Here is a 12234-nt window from a genome sequence, read left to right as displayed (position 1 = left end):
TGAACTGCAGAATTCAGCAGGTACATGGCACGGAGAGGTGAAACTTGGGAGAGAGAAGCTGCAGAGGGCAGGGAGCTGATTTTGCATGAGAGAAAGGACATATATGGGGGTGTGGCGGGGTTAGAATACAGGAAAAGCACCCCTCTCCAAAACCAGCTGGAGAGAAAGTAAAAAATTAGAAACAGCCTCAGGGACTAAACTAAAAATGAATAAAGGAGAAAGGAGAGGGTTTAAATTCCATTAAGACTGTAAACAGGGGGAATGCAGAGTCTGCAGCTCTGCAGCTCGATACCTGGTGGTGCTCTGGTGGGAAGGGCGAATCCCCAGGAACAGAATGGGGTCAGGGAAGTTCTCAGGCCACACAGGGAAAAGTGGCTCCACTGCTGGAAGGACATTTGGTAGAGACTGTGAGGCCACCTGGTCGCAGCAGACCCCAGAGAATGGCCACACTCGCTGGTGCTGGAACAAGGTCATTAAGGCTGAAGCCTGGCGCCCTATGTGTGTTGTGATTTTCCATAATCCCTGAAATGCTGCTGCTACACTATCTCGTGAACTTTTTCTGGGGTGGGCTGGCACCTGGCCACAGTCTCTGGGCATCAGCAGCAGCACAGTCCCGTGAACTTTCCTGGGTGCGGCTTGCATTTGGCCACTGTTCAGTGAGACACTCCAAAGAGAGGTAGAACGGGTCAAAGCCACAGTCCCTCAAAAGTAAGGGGCCAGGAAAAACAACTGCATCTGAGACAAGACTCAGGAAAGAGTTACTACCTGGGGCTTGGTCATGGACAGTGTAAAAGCGGAGAGTGGAGGACAACTGAAGACAAAGGATGGGTGTGCAATTGCTGATTGGGGAGAACAGAGTTCCACTACTAGAGACTGGGTAGCTGGGTGATGCCATTTTCACTACTCCTGCACATGCACGTATGCACCTACAAGCACCACAAAATACACCCCAGTAGGCTAGTAGCGCCATCTAGTGAAGAACGGAGCCATTACACTAAGCCCCACCCAACTGGGCCAACCTCACAATGCAAGAACAGAAGTCTAACCGCCTGCTTAGTTTATGGACTATAAAGCGCTTCATAGTCTGACTTCTAGGGGAAAACAAAGTAATTTCAGTCTTATTTCAATAATATTTCAGTCTGTTAGCAGGTCCACCTATTCAATTTTCTTTCTTTCTTTCTTTTGTTCTTTTTTATTTATTTTCTTTTTCTTGAATACAGAAAGAGAAAAAATTCACTTTTATTTTCAATTTTTATTAAAAATATTTTTCTTTAATTTTTTTACTATATTTTTTACTTTTGTGTAATTTTTTTTCAAATTCTATTTTACTTCCATCATTTCATTTTAGTTACTTCAGTATATCCATTTTTTCAAATTTTCAAAAGATTCCTTTTTTTTTCTTTTTTCCCCCTTTTTTCTCTAATCTATCAAGCCACTTTCAACACCCAGACCAAAACACACCTACGATCTAGTATCATTTATTTGATTCTGTGTGTGTGTGTGTTTAATTTTTTAATTTTAACATTTTTTAATTTTAATTTTTTTAATTGTAATTTTTCTACCTCATTAATTCCTTTTCTCCCTTCAAAATGACAAAACAAAGGAATTCACCCTAAAAGAAAGAGCAGGAAGAAACGACAGGCAGGGATTTAACCAACACAGCAAAATATCTGAGCCAGAATTTAGAATCATGATAATAAGAATACTAGCTGGAGTCGAAAATAGATTAGAATCCCTTTCTGCAGAGATAAAAAAAGTAAAAAATAGTCAGAATTAAATAAAAAATGCTATGGGGCACCTGGGTGGCGCAGTCGGTTGAGCGTCCGACTTCAGCTCAGGTCACGATCTTGCAGTCCGTGAGTTCGAGCCCCGCGTCGGGCTCTGGGCTGATGGCTCAGAGCCTGGAGCCTGCTTCTGATTCTGTGTCTCCTTCTCTCTCTGCCCCTTCCCCATTCATGCTCTGTCTCTCTCTGTCTCAAAAATAAATAAACGTTAAAAAAAATTTAAAAAAAATAAAAAATAAAAAATGCTATAACTGAGTGGCAATCATGAATGGATGCAGCAGCGGCAAGGATGGATGAAGCAGAACAGAGAATCAGGGATATACAGGACAAACTTATGGAGAATAATGAACCAGAAAAAAAGGAGAGAGATTAAGCCAAAAGAACACGATTTAAGAATTAGAGAAATCAGTGACTCATTAAAAAGGAACAACATCAGAATCATAGGGGTCCCAGAAGTGGAAGAGAGAGAAATAGGAGTAGAAGGGTTATGTGAGCAAATCATAGCGGAAAACTTTCCTAACCTGGGGAAAGACACAGACATCAAAATCCAGGAAGCACAAAGGACCCCCATTAGAGTCAACAAAAACCGCTCATCAACAAGGTATATCATAGTCAAATTCACAAAATACTCAGACAAGGAGAGAATTATGAAAGCAGCAGGGGAAAAAATGTCCTTAACCTACAAGGAAAGACAGATCAGGTTTGCAGCAGACCTATCCACAGAAACTTGGCAGGCCAGAAAAGAGTGACAGGATATATTCAATGTACTGAATCAGAAAAATATGCAGCCAAAAATTCTCTCCATCAAAGCTGTCATTCGAAATAGAAGGAGAGATAAAAAGTTTCCCAGATAAAAAAAAAAAAAAAAAAATTAAAGGAGTTTGTGACCACTAAACCAGCCCTGCAAGAAATTTTAAGGAAGACTCTCTGAGGGTAGATAAGATGAAATGTAAATAAATAAAAAGATAGATAGACATAAATACCAAAAGCAACAAAGATTAGAAAGGACCAGAGAACACCACCAGAAACTCCAACTCCACAAGCAACATAATGGCAATAAATTCACACCTTTCAGTACCAACCCTAAATCTCAATGGACTCAATGCTCCAATAAAAAGACATAGGGTAACATAATGGATAAGAAAACAAGATCCATCTATATGCTGTTTACAAGAGACCACTTTAGACCTAAAGTCACCTTCAGATTGAAACTAAGGGGATGGAGAACCATTATCATGCTAATATTCAACAAAAGAAAGCTGGAGTAGTCATACTTATATCAGACAATCTAGGCTTTAAAATAAAGACTGTATCAAGAGATGCAGAAGGGCATTATATCATAATCAAGGGTCTATCCAAGAAGAAGACCTAACAATTGTAAACATTTATGCACCAAATGTGACAACACCCAAATATATAAATCAATTAATCACAAACATAAAGAAACTCATTGATATAATACCATAATAGTAGGAGACTTCAACACCCCACTTACAGCAATGGACACATCATCTAATCAAAAAATCAACAAGGAAACAATGACTTTGAATGACACACTGAACCAGATGGACTTAACAGATATATTCAGAACATTTCATCCTAAAGCAGTGGAATATACATTCTTCTTCAGTGCACATGGAACGTTCTCCAGAATAGACCACATACTGGGACACAAATCAGCCCTCAGCAAGTACAAAAAGATAGAGATCATACTGTGCATGTTTTCAGACCACAACGCTATGAAACTTGAAATCAACCACAGGAAAAAAACTGGAAAGGTAACAAATAATTGGAGACTGAAGAACATCCTACTAAAGAATGCATGGGCTAACCAAGAAGAGAAAGAGGAAATTAAAAAGTATATCGAAGTCAATGAAAATGATAACACCACAACCCAAAACCTCTGGGATGCAGCCAAGGTGGTCATAAGAAGAAAGTATATAGTAATCCAGGCCTTCCTAAAGAGGGAAGAAAGATCTCAGATACACAACCTAAACTTACACCTTAAAGAGCTGGAAAAAGAACAACAAATAAGCCCCCAAACCAGCAGAAGACAGGAAATAATAAAGATTAGGGCAGAAATTTATGCTATTGAAACCAAACAACAACAACAACAACCACAGTAGAATAGATCAATGAAACCAGAAGCTGGTTCTTTGAAAGAATTAACAAAATTGATAAACCACTGGCCAGTTTGATCAAAAAGAAAAAGGAAAAGACACAAATAAATAAAATCAAGAATGAAAGAGACAAGATCACAACCAACACAGAAGAAATAAAAACAATAATAAGAGAATATTATGAGCAATTATATGCCAATAAAATTGGTAATCTGGAAAAAATGGACAAATTCCTAGAAACAAACCAAACCAAAACTGAAACAGGAAGAAATAGAAAATTTGAATAGACCCATAACCAGTAAGGAAATCGAATTAGTAATCAAAAATCTGCCAAAAAAACAAGAGTCCAGGGCCAGATGGCTTTCCAGGGGAATTCTCCCAAACATTTAAGGAAGAGTTAACTCCTATTCTCTTGAAGCTGTTCCAAAAAAATAGAAATGGAAGGAAAACTTCCAAACCCTTTCCATGAAACCAGCATTACCTTGATTCCAAAACCAGACAGAGACCCCACTAAAAAGGAGAACTATAGACAAATTTCCCTGATGAACATGGATGCAAAAATCCTCAACAAGATATTAGCCAACCGGATCCAACAATACATTAAAAAAAATTATTCACCGTGACCGAGTGGGATTTATACCTGGGATGCAGGGCTGATTCAATATCTGCAAAACAATTAACATGATTCATCACATCAATAAAAGAAAGGACAAGAACCATATGATCCTCTCACTAGATGCAGAGAAAGCTTTTGACAAAATAGAGCATCCTTTCTTGATAAAAACCCTCAAGAAAGTAGGGATAGAAGGAGCATACCTCGATATCCCAAAGACCATATATGAATGACCCAATGCTAATATCATCCTCAATGGGGAAAAACTGAGAGCTTTCCCCCTAAGGTCAAGAACAAGACAAGGATGTCCACTCTCACCACTGTTATTCAACATAGTATTGAAAGTCTCAGCCTCTGCAATCAAACAACACAAAGAAATAAAAGGCATCCAAATCAGCCAGGAGGAGGTCAAATTTCACTCTTCTCAGATGACATGATACTCTATATGGAAAACCATAAAGATTCCACCAAAAAAACTGCTAGAACTGATTCATGATTCAGCAGAGTTTCAGGATATAAAATCAACACACAGAAATCGGTTGCATTCCTATACACCAACAATGAAACAACAGAAAGAGAAATCAGGGAATCTATCCCATTTATAATTGCACCAAAAATCATAAAATACCTAGGAAGAAATCTAACCAAAGAGGTGAAAAATCTATACACTGAAAACTATAGAAAGCTTAAGAAAGAAATTGAAGAAGACACAAAAAAATGGAAAAAAGATTCCATGCTCCTGGATAGGAAGAACAAATATTGTTAAAATGTCGATACTACCCACAGCAATTTACATATTCAATGCAATCCCTAACAAATAACACCAGCATTATTCACAGAGCTAGAACAAATAATCCTAAAATTTGTATGGAACCAGAAAAGACCCCGAATAGCCAAAGCAATCCTGAAAAAGAAAACCAAAGCAGGAGGCACCACAATCCCGGACTTCAATCTACACTACAAAGCTGTAATCATCAAGACAGTATGGTACTGGTGCAAGAACAGATACTGAGATCAGTGGGACAGATACTCAGATCAATGGAACAGAGAACCCAGAAATGGACCCACAAATGTATGGACAACTAATCTTTGACAAAACAGGAAAAAATATCCAATGGAATAAAGACAGTCTCTTCAGAAAATGGTGCTGGGAAAACTGAACAGTGACATGCAGAAGAATGAACCTGGACCACTTTCTTACACGATACATAAAAATAAACTCAAAATGGATGAAAGATTTCAATGTAAGACAGGAAGCCATCAAAATCCTCGAGACGAAAGCAGGCAAAAACCTCTTTGATCTTGGCAGCAGCAACTAACTCCACACGTCTCCAGAGGCAAGGGAAACAAAAGCAAAATCGATCTACTGGGACCTCATCAAAATAAAAATCTTCTGCACAGCGAAGGAAACAATCAGCAAAACTAAAAGGCAACCAACAGAATGGGAGAAGATATTTGCAAATGACCTAACAGATAAAAGATTAGTATCTAAAATTTATAAAGAACTTATCAAACTCAACACCCAAAAAACAAATAATCCAGTGAAGAAATGGGCAAAAGACATGAATAGACAGTTCTCCAAGGAAGACATCCAGATGGCCAACCAACACATGAAAAAATGCTCCACATCACTCATCATCAGGGAAATACAAATCAAAACCACAATGAGATACCACCTCACACCTGTCAAAATGGCTAACATTAACAACTCAGGCAACAACAGATGTTGGCGAGGATGCAGAGAAGGAAGATCTCTTTTTCACTGCTGGTGGGAATACAAACTGGTGCAGCCACTCTGGAAAACAGTATGGACGTTCCTCAAAAAATTAAAAATAGAACTACCCTACGACCCAGCAATTGCACTAATAGGTATTTATCCAAGGGATACAGGTGTGCTGTTTCAAAGGGGCACAACACCCCAATGTTTATAGCAGCACTGTTGATGATAGCCAAAGTATGGAAAGACCCCAAATGTCCATCAATGGATGAATGGATAAAGAAGTGGTATATATATATATATATATATATATATATATATATATATATATACAATGGAGTATTACTCAGCCATCAAAAAACAATGAAATCTTGCCATTTGCAACTACATGGATGGAACTGAAAGGTAGTATGCTAAGCAAAGTTAGAGAAAGACAAAAATCCTATGACTTCACTCATATGAAGACTTTAAGAGACAAAACAGATGAACATAAGGGAAGGGAAACAAAAATAATATGAAAACAGGGAAGGGGGACAAAACATAAGAGACTCATAAATATGGAGAACAAACTGAGGGTTACAGGAGGGATTGTGGGAGGGGGGATGGGCTAAATGGGTAAGGGGCACTAAGGAATCTACTCCTGAAATCATTGTTGCACTATATGCTAACTAATTTGGATGTAAATTAAAAAACAATAAAATTAAAAAAAATAAGGTTAAAAATAAAGTGTCTGAATGAAGGAACACAAAAAATAAAATGAAATAACAAAACAACAACAAAAAAAGATATTACCTCCACTGGGAAGTACATAGTCACAAGGTGGGAGAGGCCAACTGACACTAAGTGTGAACACAACCAACCAGCCAAAGGAATTCAATAGCCACCTAATCACATAGCACTTAGATGATGAATTTCCAGGTAATCTTAGTATAATTGTAATTTGGGGAGCCCTATCTATGTAAAAGATGCTTTTGTTATTTGTTTAGGTGAGTTTAAAAAGATATATTAAAACTGATAAATTTTTAACCCACTCTTTACTAGCCATTTAATTTCTTGAGTATTTTTCAATACACTTTAAATAGAAAGATGCTAAGGCAAAAATAATTAAATTGAAGTTTGTCTGAGGTAATGAAGTTAGTCTCCTTCAGATGTGGACTGTATCCTCCTTCAGAATTCATGATGAGGAGAGATGTTTGGGGGATCACAGTGATACTCTTTAAGCTTTAAAGAGTAGGCTCATCAACAGTGGGAATGTTTGCTGTCCCAAATATAATTGTGTTCAATCTAAGACCTAAATTATTACATTGCTACCTTTAATGAAATGCATCGGAAACCGAGTTTGAAATAAAAAGAAATATAAGAAGGCATCAGGTTGTACATTTGTTCACCAAGCTGAAAAATGTTAAAGAATCAATTATATTCACTTTTCTAGCTGTGTGTGTGTTTTTTAGGGTATTTAAAACACTTCAGTTTTCATTTTGAGGCTCCTAATAGTATGTTGGAAGTGGTGAGCAGGAAATAAACCACGAATGGCCTTATCAGTCAGAGTGAAGAATTTAGATTTTACTCTAAGTTTATTTTTCTCTAAGTTATTGAATTATTTTAAACAAAAGATTACACACCATTGTTTTTAAAGAGATCACTCTCAGGAATTAGAGGCACACAAAGATGAATAGTTAAGAGAGTACTGTAGTAATACAGAAAATAAAGAGAAAGGATTTAGGCTAGGGGTTGGAATTTAATGGAATAGAATGGATAGATTTGAGATAAATGTTTCAGATTGATGGCTCTAACTGCTGAACAGGTTGAGGGCCATGAATACTTTGATATTTAGAGAATATTAATAATCTCTGCCACACTATGATGCAAGAATGAATACAAAGTAAAGATAATTTCCAATTAACAAACAGTGAATGTTTATTATCATCAGATTTACTGAGGGTGTTCTAAAAGCTCCATCATAGGAAAATAAAAATTAAACCTCAAAAGATAGGTTAAGATACAATAGGGAATAATGACAAATACTTTTGTTAACGTATGGTAAATATTTACTGCATAAAACAATGACAAAATAGTGATGTCTATAGAAGTTTTTAAATGATGGAATTAAAATAAAGACAAATAATGACATGAAAGTGTCAAGAGATAAACAGGGTCAGAGTATTTTAAATCTTGTATTGTTTAAGCGAAGGTTTGAGATGTGGATTCATTTCAGACTTTGTTAGGTATGCAAACTAAAAATGTGAGTATACACTAAAAAATAGAAAAAGAATGTATAACTTCCAATCCAGAGAAGAAAAAAATCAATAAATGAAAGAAAAATAAAATGGTAGTAATGAAGAAAGGGAGAAAAAAGCATGGATAGAACTGGTTAAAAAGAAAGTACAAAATAAAATGCCAGTTGGAAGTGGGGAGGAGGAACAGGTAAAATGGGTGAAAAAGAGTGGGAGATACAGGCTTCCAGTTATGGAATGAATAATTCACAAGAATAAAAGTCACAGCATAGGGACTATAGTCAATGATATGTAATAGTGTTGTATGGTGACAGATGGTAGCTACACTGTGGTGAGCATAGCATAATATATAGAGAAGTTGAATCACTATGTCATATATCTGAAAACTAATGTAACATTGTGTGTCAACTATACTCAAATAAACAAAAATAATGGTGTAATAAATACAACTACCTTGATAATCACAATAAGTGTAAGTGGATTAAATTTACCATTTGAAATTCAAAGATTGACCTTTTTAAACAATCCAGTTATATGCTTTTTAAAATAAGAAACATACTGGGATGCCTAGGTGACTTGGTTGGTTGAGTGTCCAGTTCTTGATTTTGGCTCTGGTCATGATCTCATGGTTGGTGGGACTGAGCCCAGTGTCAGGGTCCATGCTGACAGCTTGCTTGGGATTCTCTCTCCCTCTCTTTCCCTCTTCTCCCACTCATGCCCTTTCTCTCTCTCTCTCTCTAAAAATAAATAAATAAACTTAAATAAATAAAATAAGAAACATACCTATAGCACAATGACAGAATGGATAAAACATACTAAGACAACTAGGCAGATACTATCCAGGATGTAGCTGGTGTGGCTATATATAAACATCAAATAAATAATACTCTAAGATAAAAAAAATTATTAGAAATACAATGCTTTTAACACACTATATATTGATTGATCTGCCATATGTAGTATATAATAATTCTAAATATGCATGTATCTAATATGAATTGACTTAGCACATATAATACATATATATATTAATTCAAAATATGCATGCATCTAATAACATCACCTCAAAATACAGAAAACAAAAATTAACAGAATTATGAGAAATCAATGTCAATTCATGTAATATATGAAAATAGTAAAGAATTTATAGTTTTGGTTCTTGATGTTAAATTATTTCTTTTTTTAGTTATCTAATGCTATGCAAAAACCAACTCAAATCTTAGCAGTTGTAACCAACAACATTTATTTTTCTCTTGAATCTGTGATTTGAGCAGGCTTAGTAAGGATAGCTTGACTCTGTTCTACTTAGCCTCATGTGAGATGGCTTAAATGCTGGAGATCACCCGAAGTCTTGGCAGCTGATGTTTGGCAGCTATTGTCACTCAACTGAGACCTTAGCTGAGGTATTTGTCAAAACACATATATGTGGACACCATATGTGGCCTAAAATTCATGATATGGTTGTTGGGTTCCAAGGGTGAACATTCAGAGAGAGTTGGGGTGGAAAGAGGGCAAGGCAGAAGCCATATCACCTATTATCACCTGGCCTTGAAAGTTATACAGCATCACTTACATTGCATTCTGCCAAGGCAATCACCAAGACCTGCCTAAATTTAAGTGGATGGAAAACAGACTCTACCTCTTAATTGATTAAGTGTCTAGGTTCTAGAAGAGAATTATAGAACTGGAAATTCTGCTGTGCCCTCTTTTTAAAAAATGCAATATGCCATACCCTTGGACCAGAAATGCAGCAAAAAAACACCAGCATCTTATCAATTTGACAAATAATGACTTAAACTTGACTACTCTGCCTACTTATCTTACTTTAAAATAAGTATCTTTACCCAGTTCTCTTTTAAAAGATAAATCAATTTTTGAACTACAAGAATTGTTAGGCCACCTAAAACTTATTATCTAAAGTAATTACCTATTATCAGAAGCAGTACTTTCTTCATTGATAGGTGGAAGTTGAAAAATTGCCATTGAAGTAGGAGACAAATGAGGCCTATTTTATAATTGCCTTACATGGAGTTTGCTCTGGCTTTTAAAAACCCCTGACCAGTAAACAACTTGGGTCAGATCATGAGATAGTCTACAAAACGCTTATACATTTGAAGTTCAATGATGGAATAAGTATTTACTTAGTTTCAAAGCCACATTTTTCTTAGTAAATGGGGAAAATGTCAATATTCAATTATACTGAGGTTTTATTAGCAATGCACCCCAAAAAACTAGTTTTTTTGTTTCTTCGTGTGTTTTTGCTTTGCTTGCCTTCCTCCAAGGGATAGCATCTGTATCATCCATGTTTTGATTCATTTTAGGTCATCCCAATGATAGCAGCACTATGTTGAAATTTGTGTCTCCCTCATAGCATCCACTAGAGTGTACTTCTTATAAGTACTTCAAATGAGCTTAAAAATGATCACAATTATTTACCAAAAAAATCACTGAAAATTAAACATTAATAAAATAACAAGGATACAGAAGATTGGAACAACACAATTAAAAAGTTTCCATTAAAGGACATGTAGTGTACGTTATCTGTTTTTTCTAACTAATGATTTGAGAAATACATTATAAGTAGATAAAAGATTATGTAAAGTAGTATTAGGCCATACAGTAATAAACAATTATCATTAACACAGGTCTTCTACTAGATTTTTTTAAGTGCTTTAGAGTTTTTGTTGCTATAGTAGATATGTTTAATATAAATTTTAAGTAAAATAAATTTTATAACTGTTCTTGGTGTATAGGAATGTGCTTTTATATACTAATTTACATTGAGGAATCTCACTGAACTCTTATTACTTCTGAGAATATAGCTGTGGCTTCTCCCTGGGTTCAATGTGCATAAGGATTCTGTACATAGAGTCCTCTGAAAGAGGAAACTGGGGACATAAGGACTGTTGGAACCAATTCTGACTTTCGTGGTGGAGGGCAGACCACTCTGTCCTGGAGTTCTTATTCCCAATGCTTAGTTTGATGGTGCAGTTCCCAGCCCATCTCCCTGGTTCTCACCTGCAATACTCAAGGCATGGCCTCAGCTGGAGGCTCACACTCCAGTTTTCACCATTCTGAATGCATTCAGTAGGACATTAAGAGTTATGAATAGCTCTTGTAAAGCAAAGACTCATTATGTGGAAAACCCCTTTTAGAGGGAAAAAAATCAATTATTACTCACTTAGGTAATTGCCATTAATAAATTGCTTTTTAATCTGTTCGCTCTTAAATATAATAGCTGTAAATACTTCACTGACATATTTGTTTAATATTTTTCTTTGGTTGCTCATATTTACTATCATAAATATCTATGGCATTTTATCTAGGGATTATATTGAATATTCCCAAATAGGCAAAGCTGTAGTTAAATATTCTGTCTTAGTATACTGATTCCTCAAGTAGTATTAAAAACACTATCAGACTATACAGCTGTTTATTTTGTGGAATTTGAGAGATATTTTGAAGGCACCCCTGTTTCTACTTGAAAAAATAGTTTCCAGCGGTAAGGATCTAAAATCCTACAATGAAATTCAAATAATCATTGTTAAAATTGTTAAAAATCAAATAAGTCAGGGAAATTATGACCTTATATTATCTGAAACTGCCTATAGTTTAGTCTGCTTTATTATTGTCATAAATACACAAACTTACCCTGAAATCAAGCTCACAAAACACCTCCTGTACAGAGGTAACACAAAAATAATATGTCATACAACAGGTCTGGTGTTTGATTCAGAATATAAGTGGGCCCTTGGTTATGTTAACA

The sequence above is a fragment of the Puma concolor genome, chromosome B1 (assembly GCF_028749965.1).
Source record: "Puma concolor isolate L17-30 chromosome B1, mPumCon1.1.hap2, whole genome shotgun sequence".
NCBI classification, from domain to species: domain Eukaryota; kingdom Metazoa; phylum Chordata; class Mammalia; order Carnivora; family Felidae; genus Puma; species Puma concolor.
Note: the sequence above shows the minus strand (reverse complement) of the source record.